Source organism: Orcinus orca, chromosome 18 (assembly GCF_937001465.1).
Source record: "Orcinus orca chromosome 18, mOrcOrc1.1, whole genome shotgun sequence".
NCBI lineage: Eukaryota > Metazoa > Chordata > Mammalia > Artiodactyla > Delphinidae > Orcinus > Orcinus orca.
In genome coordinates, this window is record NC_064576.1 from 61,713,202 (window position 1) to 61,723,809 (window position 10,608).

Here is a 10,608-nt window from a genome sequence, read left to right on the forward strand (position 1 = left end):
ATTTTGTCTACTTCTGTCTCTCTACACCTCCATCTAGATATTTTCTCCTATTTTTCACTAACTGTGTTTTAAGTCTTCTGTTAAGGCTATCCATTGATATCTTAATTGCATTTACTGTTTTTTCCATTTAGTTCCATTTTCATATTTGTAATAATTTCTATTCTTTCTGAAACTCTCCCACTTGTTATTTAATTCCTCAGAAATATTAAAATAGTTATTAAAAGTCTATGTCTATTCCAAACATGGACTTTATAATAACTATTTTGTGAGTCTGTTTATAGTGTCTGATTTTTTTTTCTTGGTTTTCAGTCAAGATTTGCATTTTTTGTATGCCTTGTTACTTTTGATTGAGTGTTGGACATTGTGTATGGGGCATAGTAGACATACTTTAAGTTTCTGGCTTATATTATAATGTTATTTTGACCAGAGAGAATTTACTTTTGTTTCTAAAAGACAACTAGACTAGGATAAGATCACCATAATCCAATTAGGGAATGAGATGATCAAATCTAGGCTCCAATTCTTATGAAGTCTGATTTATTTCCAGGCCATACTTATTCCTAGTGTGTAAATTTTGAGGGTCCCAAATGAAGTCCGAGGGTATATACCAGGTCCAATCCACCTTGGTGGGCTTTGAACTCCAATTTTCACCAACCCCAGTCCCCACTCCTGTGAAACTACTGGAAACTCGCCAACTTTTCAATCTCTCAGGCACTGATTTTGAAATAGGCTGTCAATCCTCTTGAGGGAAAAAGTTGCCCCAAATGTCAGATCACGACTCTTGGATTTCCTTCTCATCTGGATCTTGGCCCTCTAAATTCTTACTCTCTTGGTAGTTTCAGATGCTCAAACACATTTTTAAAATATATTTTGTCCAGTTTTATATTATCTCAATAGGAGGGTGAGCCCTGAGCAGTCTAGATAGTTATTTTGGGATGCAGTACTCCATCAGTAGTTTTCAAAAACTTCCCAGGTGATTCTCTTTTTTTTTTTTTTTTTTTTTTAAGTACTAAGGATCTTTATTCTCAGGCCTGATATTGAATCTGTGGCTACAGATGATGTCACTATTTTGAGAATAAAAGGTCCCATTATCTTCATCCTTTGCAAGTCTTCAGCCACAAAGTTACACCTTATTCTCATAACAAGATAAGTGAATCAGGCTGGAAGGGGATTTAGGAGGTACACTGACGATAAAAGCAAAGGGGAACACACACTTTTACAGGCATATTGTCCCAGTTAACCTTGAAAGTTAAATTTCAGATTAATTTACAAAAGTAGTGACAGACCATGATTTCAGTGAAAATCAACGCAAGTTATACCTTAAAAAAAAAATCAGTTCAGAAATACTAAGTCAGGCAAGCATACAAAATTCAGAGTATTAAAAAATGCAAGGGCTGGTTGCCCAAACAGATATATCCCTCAGAAAAAGGGATTTGAAAATGCTGAGCAGAACCAAAGGAATTAGAAGCTGAATTAGCAGACAAATTCCCTCATTTTATAACTGTGGGCAGACATTAACTGGCGAAGTTTACTCAGCTAGATTAAGGGTGTACATAGATCTAATTCCTGGTGCTATTTGCAACTACACATATCTAAAATACAAGGAGATAAATATCTGGAACACATTAGGCCCACTGATTTAAACAAAACAGTTCAACAGTGGGGGTGAAGTTATTGTAGCACAGCAGCACATTATACATATTTAAGAGATTAAATGGAAAGAAATAATCTCTTAAAGATTTTAATGCTCAGTTTTGATACACAATCAAGTTTCCATCCAATTTTCTGATGTATAGCAAACTGTACTAGCTTAAAAAAAAAAGTGCTTCCTTCAGTTTTCTTCTACACTTTTTTTGGCCTTTCAAAACTGAGCACTGGGTCATTTTACTGTAAGTAATGTGATGTTATATATGTACCTTCTAATTGCACGTTTTAGGAATAAGCAAAATCCATATTTCAGTAACTGAGAGTGTATTTATAAAATGAAAACCTCTCTATCAAAATACACTTTTCACTGGGAAAAATAAATAAAACGACAAATGGATCTACACAAAGTAAAAATTAACTTTGGTAGATTTCAGTGCAGGACAGTGCATAACAAGCGTATTTGCCCTTACTCCCCCAGAGCTGATCATCTTCCAAGTTCAGATTTTAAAAATATTTTTTAATTGAGATTATTATGTTGACATTTGTTTCTCATTCCACATCATCTTCAGCCAAGCTCTGAGCACTTACATTTCTCTGACTAATTGTTGGGAGCTTAGTCAGAAGCATCTGGAACATTGGTGGTGGAGGAGTTTGCTGCAATACTTACAGTAACTGCTGTGGATGTCCACACACAGCAATTGCATTTGTCAGATGGTCCACACCCTTCTCATATTCACCTTGAGCTAGTAACTCTTCACCAAGCTGTATTTCTTCGAGGAAGAATTTCTGAACGCCTTCAGCATCTTTAAGGTCAGGTAATTTGGAAAGTCCAGCTCTCTCCTTGGCAAGCTTCTGTTTCTTTCCTCGTTCTCGCACTCTGTTCTTGAAATTGGGGTCACTCCGTCTCTTGCGGTCGAAGTAAATGCAGTACCCGATGGAAACAGCGATGGCGCTGTTCTGGCCCACCATCTTCTCCCCAACGAGGAGTGGGGTCGGCGGCGGCAGGGCCCGCGAAGAAGCTGTTGGCTCAGGACCCTTGGAGCAGACTCCACCGGTTAGTTCCGACTCCCGCTTCCCTGGTGATTCTAACGGGCAGCTGCAGTAACAAACCACAGACATAGAGCATAAAAGGCATGTAAGATTCTTCATGAATTGATTCCTTCAAATCTATGTAACCTAATGTTTTACCACAGTCTTTTCTCTATCCACTGACTCCCAAGCCCATATGCTTTCCAGCCTGATGGAACTACTTACCATTTCTGATGTGCCAGACCACAGTGCTCTCTCTTATCTTCAAATTTTGCATTTATCACCCTTCTTTGCCTGGCCCACTCCTTTATTCATCCTTTATATCTCGTTTTAAGTGTTGCCTCTTCAGATACTACACTTAACTGTTATGTGTCTTTTGCATCAGTTTGTAAGGCTTTCTAGGATCTGTTTGCTGCTTTAAAAGTAGGACTAGGTCTTCTGAGCTATTCTGTCAGTCTGAAGTTCCACTTCTTTCCCTTCAATATACCTCCCATTTCTTCCTCTTCTGTCCTGCCACCACGTTATACCCAATCATTAAGGCTGTGAGGTCCTTGAAGGAAGTAACTGACACGGATGCTTAAATAATTGTTATTGAGTTGAATTAAATGAAACATTTTTCAAAAGTAAAACTTCACGAAAACAAGACTGCTTCAGAAATCTGAAGTCTGTATTTAATCAGTTTTTGTTAAATTCAGTCCATATATACCTGAATAGTAGAGAGAAAATAATATCTGCTCACTGTAAATGAAAATAATGCTCAATTCTTACTCTGTTGAGTAATTATTTACTCTGTGATGACTTTTCTGGAGGTACCATGTAATTGACTAACTTAGTGCTTGATGTGTACCAGGCGTTATATTGATACTATCTTTTCCCGTGTGTCTTACCATTTAATCCTCACAATAATTCTATGTAGTAGATGCTGTTGTCATTAAGGCTAAGAGGTGCTAGGTCTCCTTACCAAGATTATATATCTGGTGAGTGGCTGACTCAGGACACAAACAAGGTATATCTGACCCTAAAACTCATACTTGTATAACATTATACTAAACACTAGTAGAAAAAGCACGGCTTTACACCTGTGCTCAGACCTTATTTCCATCAATGGTGTATCATAGTACAAACTAAACTTTCAGATCCTCCGTTTCCTCATCTATAATAACTGAATTCAATACTTCCCTGAAAAGTTCTGAGGAAATGGTCTGGCATGATGTCAGGTGTGTTATAGGTGCTTGATAACTATGATTACACACACACGCACACTTTGTCCACATCTTTATTTCTTTTATTGCTGACTTCTTCACACCATCTGTTATTTGACTATAACTACTTTAGTTATTTATGCATTCTTTTTCTATACTCTAGGCGGTGCTAGCATGGTTTTAACTAACTTCATATGAATTAATTACTTACCAGTAGTGACATATTTATTATCAATTGCACAATTGCTTTATGGAGTTCTAGTAAAACATTACTTCAAGTGTAAAATATGTCTAGTTAAGAACAAATTACCCATGCTAATAAACAAATTTGACACAAGCCATTATTTGCTGAGCTTAAAGCTGCATTTGTTGAAAAGCCTCAAGTCATTTCATTTTTGCTGAAGACTCATATTTAAGTAATTGTGTAACATAGTCATTCATTACTGTCAAGCTACACTTCTCTCTGCCTTTACAACAAAGAACACAGTCCAGCATTTAGTGCATGTTCTACGAAATTATTTCTCATTGGGGGAAAAAAAGACAGAGATTTCTAAGAATCCTGGATGAAAGGAAAAAGTAATGGATTAGTACTGTTCAATATATTATTTCATAAAGTGGTCATATTTCAGCACACTTGCTTTTAGATTGTCCGCCTAGGTTTATCTCATCATTTTGATTAAAAAAAAAAAAGACCACATTGATATTAGTTCCCTTGGTTGGTTTGAATATTAAGATCTGTTTAACAACTGCTTTCTGCACATACAATTGGTTCATCCATGCAAGGGGTCCATTTGTGACCCTGAAGTGGGTGAGGATACCTGCAGGCCATTTATAGGACTGGCCAGAGAGGTGGCTATAGTGAAGGGACTGGTTTCCTAAATTTTTCTGGTAAGAATCACCCTGGGCACTTGTTAAATGCAGAGCTTCCCAGGTCTTGCTCCTAGAGACTCTGATTCAAAGGGTCTGAGCACTTGAAAGTCTAACAAAAAGCCCAGGTAACTTTTCAGACATATCCTCAGGTACATTTGGAAAACACTGTGGTAAAGGTTATATGAGCTTTAAAAATACTTGTTTATTTGAGAAAATGGGTACAGTTTATCCTCTTGTGCTTCAGTATGTATATATCCAAAACTCTGCAGGCTCTACCTTCAAATGTGTGCATGTTTATAAACCTGCTTCTCAACAAAGCATATTTCATTAAGTTTATCTAAGGCTATCGGGAAGAGATGGATTTATACAAAGGACTCTGGAGAAGGGAAAGGAAGCAGCAGCTCCCCTTGATATAACACTTGGGACCCAAACTCTCACAATCCATTTTCTGGGAGGATTCAGCACTGGAGTAGCTGCACTGGGGCTGAACAAAACCCCACTTACCTGCCACAAAACAGTTGCTGCATTTTAAAGGGAAGTAGCATTCTGTTTTTTCCATGAATGGCTCTTGCTACCCTGGCTCCAGCGGGCTGAACCAGGGATCAATGGGGAAACCAGGAGCACTAGGCACATGAGAAGCCAACTCCCTTTGCAAAGGCTTGGTGAGAAATTTTGTCCAATAATCACAGTTCCAATCCAACGAAAACCCCTTTTGGAAAAGAGTAAATGCCAAGGTACAAAGAGAAGGCAAGATTTTCAAGTTTAGACTGCATACTGAATGACACTGGCCAATTATCCTGGTTTCCTAAAGCACTGAGACCCTGAGTGACTAAAGCTACTGAGATTCGTCACCTATTATACCACAATTCCATAAAATCTTAGCATAGAGACTTTTCCCCAAAGTCATCTATTCATGTCGCTTTCTTGCAGGCCTAATTAGCAAAGTAATATAAGCACACAGTGTCCAAAACTGAGCACTAACCCCATGTCAATCAACCACAGAGAGCTGTGGGTCCTGGGAAGTTCAGCGTACAGCATATATTAGCTACTTTGCCTTTAATCTAGAAACCTGGCTCTACTGGTGAAGGTTAATGTAATTTTCAATGTATATAATGACCAGTACATCATGGCACCATCTAACCAGAACGGATGCTGGCTATCAAATACCAACTTTGTTCAAGGTTCTTAGTTGAGAACATACAATCTACTCGAACTAGTTTAAGCAGGAAGGGATTTATTTAGAAGTACTGAACATTCACATAATCATTGTGAAGGCTAAAGAAATAGACTCTGATCTCAGTTTTCAGGATATGTCTCAAAACAACGCTGCAGAACTGGAAAGTCAAGGGAGCTGCCACCTTTGACATGATCAAAAGCTAAACAGTCAGCAAACTGCTGCTACAGCACCTGGCTCCAGAATCATACTGCCCTCACCGCAGTCCACATAAGTAAAATAGATGCTTTGTGATCGACCTCTCTCCCCACATGTAGCTAATACTGTAGTGTGTCAACTCAAACTCCTTTAAGCTCTAAAGCGTGGTCCTGAAGCATGGTCCTGCAAATGCCAGGAATGTTGGCTGCAACTCACCACTAAGAATTTCCCTTGGCCATAGGAAGCTGCATAGCCTAAAGAATGCATTCCACGCCATTGACTTGTTGCTCCAGGGCTACAAAGACCCAGCCTCCTTGCTTCAATTAGGGGCAACTCTGAAGAGCCATCCTGGCTACAGAGCATTTTTTTTTTTAACATCTTTATTGGAGTATAATTGCTTTACAATGGTGTGTTAGTTTCTGCTTTATAACACAGTGAATCAGTTATACATATACATACGTTCCCATATCTCTTCCCTCTTGCGTCTCCCTCCCTCCCACCCTCCCTATCCCGCACCTCTAGCACCGAGCTGATCTCCCTGTGCTATGTGACTTCTTCCCACTAGCTATCTACCTTACATTTGGTAGTGTATATATGTACATGCCACTCTCTCACTTTGTCACAGCTTACCCTTCCCCGTCCCCGTATCCTCAAGTCCATTCTCTAGTAGGTCTGTGTCTTTATTCCCGTCGTTCCCCAGGTTCTTCATGACCTTTTTTTTTTTCCTTAGATTCCATATATATGTGTTAGCATACTGTATTTGTTTTTCTCTTTCTGACTTACTTCACTCTGTATGACAGACTCTAGGTCCATCCACCTCACTACAAATAACTAACTCAATTTCGTTTCTTTTTATGGCTGAGTAATATTCCATTGTATATATGTGCCACATCTTCTTTTTTTTTTTTAACATCTTTATTGGGGTATAATTGCTTTACAATGGTGTGTTAGTTTCTGCTTTATAACAAAGTGAATCAATTATACATATACATATGTTCCCATATGTCTTCCCTCTTGCGTCTCCCTCCCTCCCACCCTCCCTATCCCACCCCTCCAGGCTGTCACAAAGCACCGAGCCAATATCCCTGTGCCATGCGGCTGCTTCCCACTAGCTATCTACCTTACTACGTTTGTTAGTGTGTATATGCCCATGACTCTCTCTCGCCCTGTCACAGCTCACCCTTCCCCCTACCCATAACCTCAAGTCCGTTCTCTAGGAGGTCTGCGTCTTTATTCCTGCCTTACCCCTAGGTTCTTCATGACATTTTTTTTTCTTAAATTCCATATATGTGTGTTAGCATACGGTATTTGTCTTTTTCTTTCTGACTTACTTCACTCTGTATGACAGACTCTAGGTCTATCCACCTCATTACAAATAGCTCAATTTCGTTTCTTTTTATGGCTGAGTAATATTCCATTGTATATATGTGCCACATCTTCTTTATCCATTCATCCGATGATGGGCACTTAGGTTGTTTCCATCTCCGGGCTATTGTAAATAGAGCTGCAATGAACATTTTGGTACATGACTCTTTTTGAATTATGGTTTTCTCAGGGTATATGCCCAGTTGTGGGATTGCTGGGTCATATGGTAGTTCTATTTTTAGTTTTTTAAGGAACCTCCATACTGTTCTCCACAGTGGCTGTATCAATTTACATTCCCACCAGCAGTGCAAGAGTGTTCCCTTTTCTCCACACCCTCTCCAGCATTTATTGTTTGTAGGTTTTTTGATGGTGGCCATTCTGACCGGTGTGAGATGATATCTCATTGTAGTTTTGATCTGCATTTCTCTGATGATTAATGATGTTGAGCATTCTTTCATGTGTTTGTTGGCAATCTGTATATCTTCTTTGGAGAAATGTCTGTTTAGGTCTTCTGCCCATTTTTGGATTGGGTTGTTTGTTTTTTTGTTATTGAGCTGCATGAGCTGCTTATAAATTTTGGAGATTAATCCTTTGTCAGTTGCTTCATTTCTTACAGAATCAGCAGAGGCCTCTGTTGCTATTGTATCTCAGTTTAGCTTCTTCTTCCCATCAGAAGCAAGTGGGTACAATTATTATAATGAACAACAAGGTCTGAGTGGCCGCCAGGGAGCCTGACTCATAGAGAGCCATGGAGATGATGAATAGAATATGGCATTCCTAGGGGCAAGAGAGATAGGCAACTAAAAAGGGTATTTCTCAATCTATACAATCAAAAGAAATTAAAAATCGATGGTTAGGAGACTAAGGGCAGCAACGCCAATAAGTAGTTCCTAGACTTGAGCTGATTCTTAGATCTGGAATCCACTGACTGAAGAGGAAGCTGGGTAACCAGGACGAAGGATCCCAGAGCACCATGGTACTTGTATATCATAGTGATTCTCCCTGCCCCGCCTTAAAGGGATCTTTAGCTACTTGCTTGGGTAACTATATACTGAGAAAAGGAAAATACTCAGATATTTTGAGAACTAGTGGACATGGACTCCAAGTTGACCTTGATAGCTGGGTACCTGAAGCAACATGGCCCCACTGTTGGATATGAGAGGTAATAAATGGAGTTCAGGCCCAGGTGTAGATCACTGGGTCCACAGACCCACCTACTGGTCATTAAATTGCTTTGCTAGGTGCCTGTGTTACGATTCCAGCACTCAGGTGGTACCTGAGTGGATATTTTGAATGGACATATGTAGTAGTTGGCAAATCTTCCACACTGGTTTCTTGGCCTGGGAGGTTAGCACTACCATAGTCGGGAATGGCAAATGGAAGGCTTTGAAACTGCCTGCCTCTTCCTGCCAAGATTGTAAATAGAAAAATGATATCACATCTTGGGGTCAGTGACAGAGGGAAATGCCAACACAAACACTTTGGAAGCTTTGGTAAGTCTATGAGCTTCAGAGGATAGGAGGTAACCCTTTGAAGTTCAGAGGCCCCATATCAGTACAGTTTTTAGGGTCTGGGCATGCCAGCGCATCGATTCCAAAGTAAAGGGCATGTTATTGTATCTTGTACTTCCCACCACTAAGAAGGAAGCACGTGTGTGATAGACCTCTTCAGGTTTGGGGCACAGCAAATTGCACACCTTGGAATATTTGTCCAATCCACTTAAGTAAGCCTGCCTGCTGGGGCAGCTGGAGGTGGAGCAGGAAGGGAAGAACAGTAAGGGGCTGTGCAGCAGGACCAAGTCTCTGTACCATAGCCAGGCCACTTTGGCAATACCAGGGCACTAGAATAGCGATACCTGTGGTGGAAACAGTTGCCCTGTGGAGTTTATTTATCCTTATAGGGGAAATTTATCCTTATAGGGGAATCATAACACAGGCACCTAGCAAAGCAATTTATATCTGCAGCATAAAATTATATTCCATTTGAAGAACCATTAGGCCCCTAGCAAGGCAATTGATATCTGCAGCATAAAGTTATATTCTGTTCCATTTGAAAAACTATTAGGCCCTGACCATGGGCATCAAGTGGCCATCTGGACAGAGCTGCCCATCTGTCAGATCCACCAAGTCATATGGTTTGTGGCCCAACAGCAATTTGTTGTAAGATGGAAGTAGTGCATCTGGGACTGACACAAATTAGCTGCACAAGCAAGTGACCCCCAATCCCTGTGTCATCCACCACTCTTGCACTGGTGTCGCTCAGTGCACACACATGGCCACATGGTGAGTCCCCTATCGCCAGCTGACAGAAGTGGAAAAAGGCTAAACTTCATTCACAGATGGGATGCTGTCCTCTAGGACACAATACACTCAAAACCAACCAACATTATATGGTGCTGTGCCCCCAGTAGGTAGAATGCACGTGCCTATGAACTAAGGGGTAGAAATACGAGTACCCCAAATTATCACACTCCCAGTGATCTACTTGAGGGAATCTGTGCTTTCTATCCCTGAACCTTTAGGCACTATGGCTCATCATGCCAAAAGACCAGCAGTCAAGTCATCATTGCAGTTAGGAACAATTAGCGCTGATCACCAGAAGGAGGTAGCGAGTCGTTGCACAAAAGATGCGATGAACTACAGTTCTGGCATTCTGAAGACTGACTGGAATTGACATCTTTTTGTTTGACCCTGTACAGTTTTGATGATCAGTGGACAAGTGCAGTAGTCAAGCCTGGAAAGAGCATGCTGACCAGGGATTCAGACCTTGCTTCAGGGAGGAGGATTTGGTCACCGCAACAGTGAAGCATCTAGAGCAGCGGAGGCGATAGCTGGGAGTGAAGGGAACATAGAAGGAGCAGCAGAGAAGGGAGACCATGAGTATCAGTTGTGGCCTTAAAACCAGCCGCATCAGTGGAGACTGTATTCATTTGACCAACCTCCTTTATAAATTTTCTCCAGAAATGATGCCAACCAAAATCCCAGAGAAGCTGTTTGCAGGTGGGGTAAATATGGTATAAGCAAGTTAGTCTGAGCAGCACAGTGGGTGTTCGGTAGTGGACTTTAGGGATCTGTTCTGGGCTGTCCACGTTCCCCCTTCAGGACCCAGGCACACATCCTCCCA

At 40.5% G+C, this 10,608-nt stretch overlaps 1 pseudogene; it reads right to left on the reverse strand.

Moving 5' to 3' along the window:
- Positions 1-2,066: 2,066 nt before the first annotated feature.
- On the reverse strand, positions 2,067-2,707 carry LOC101277517 (mitochondrial import receptor subunit TOM20 homolog; annotated as a pseudogene).
- Between the last annotated feature and the right edge of the window lie 7,901 nt (positions 2,708-10,608).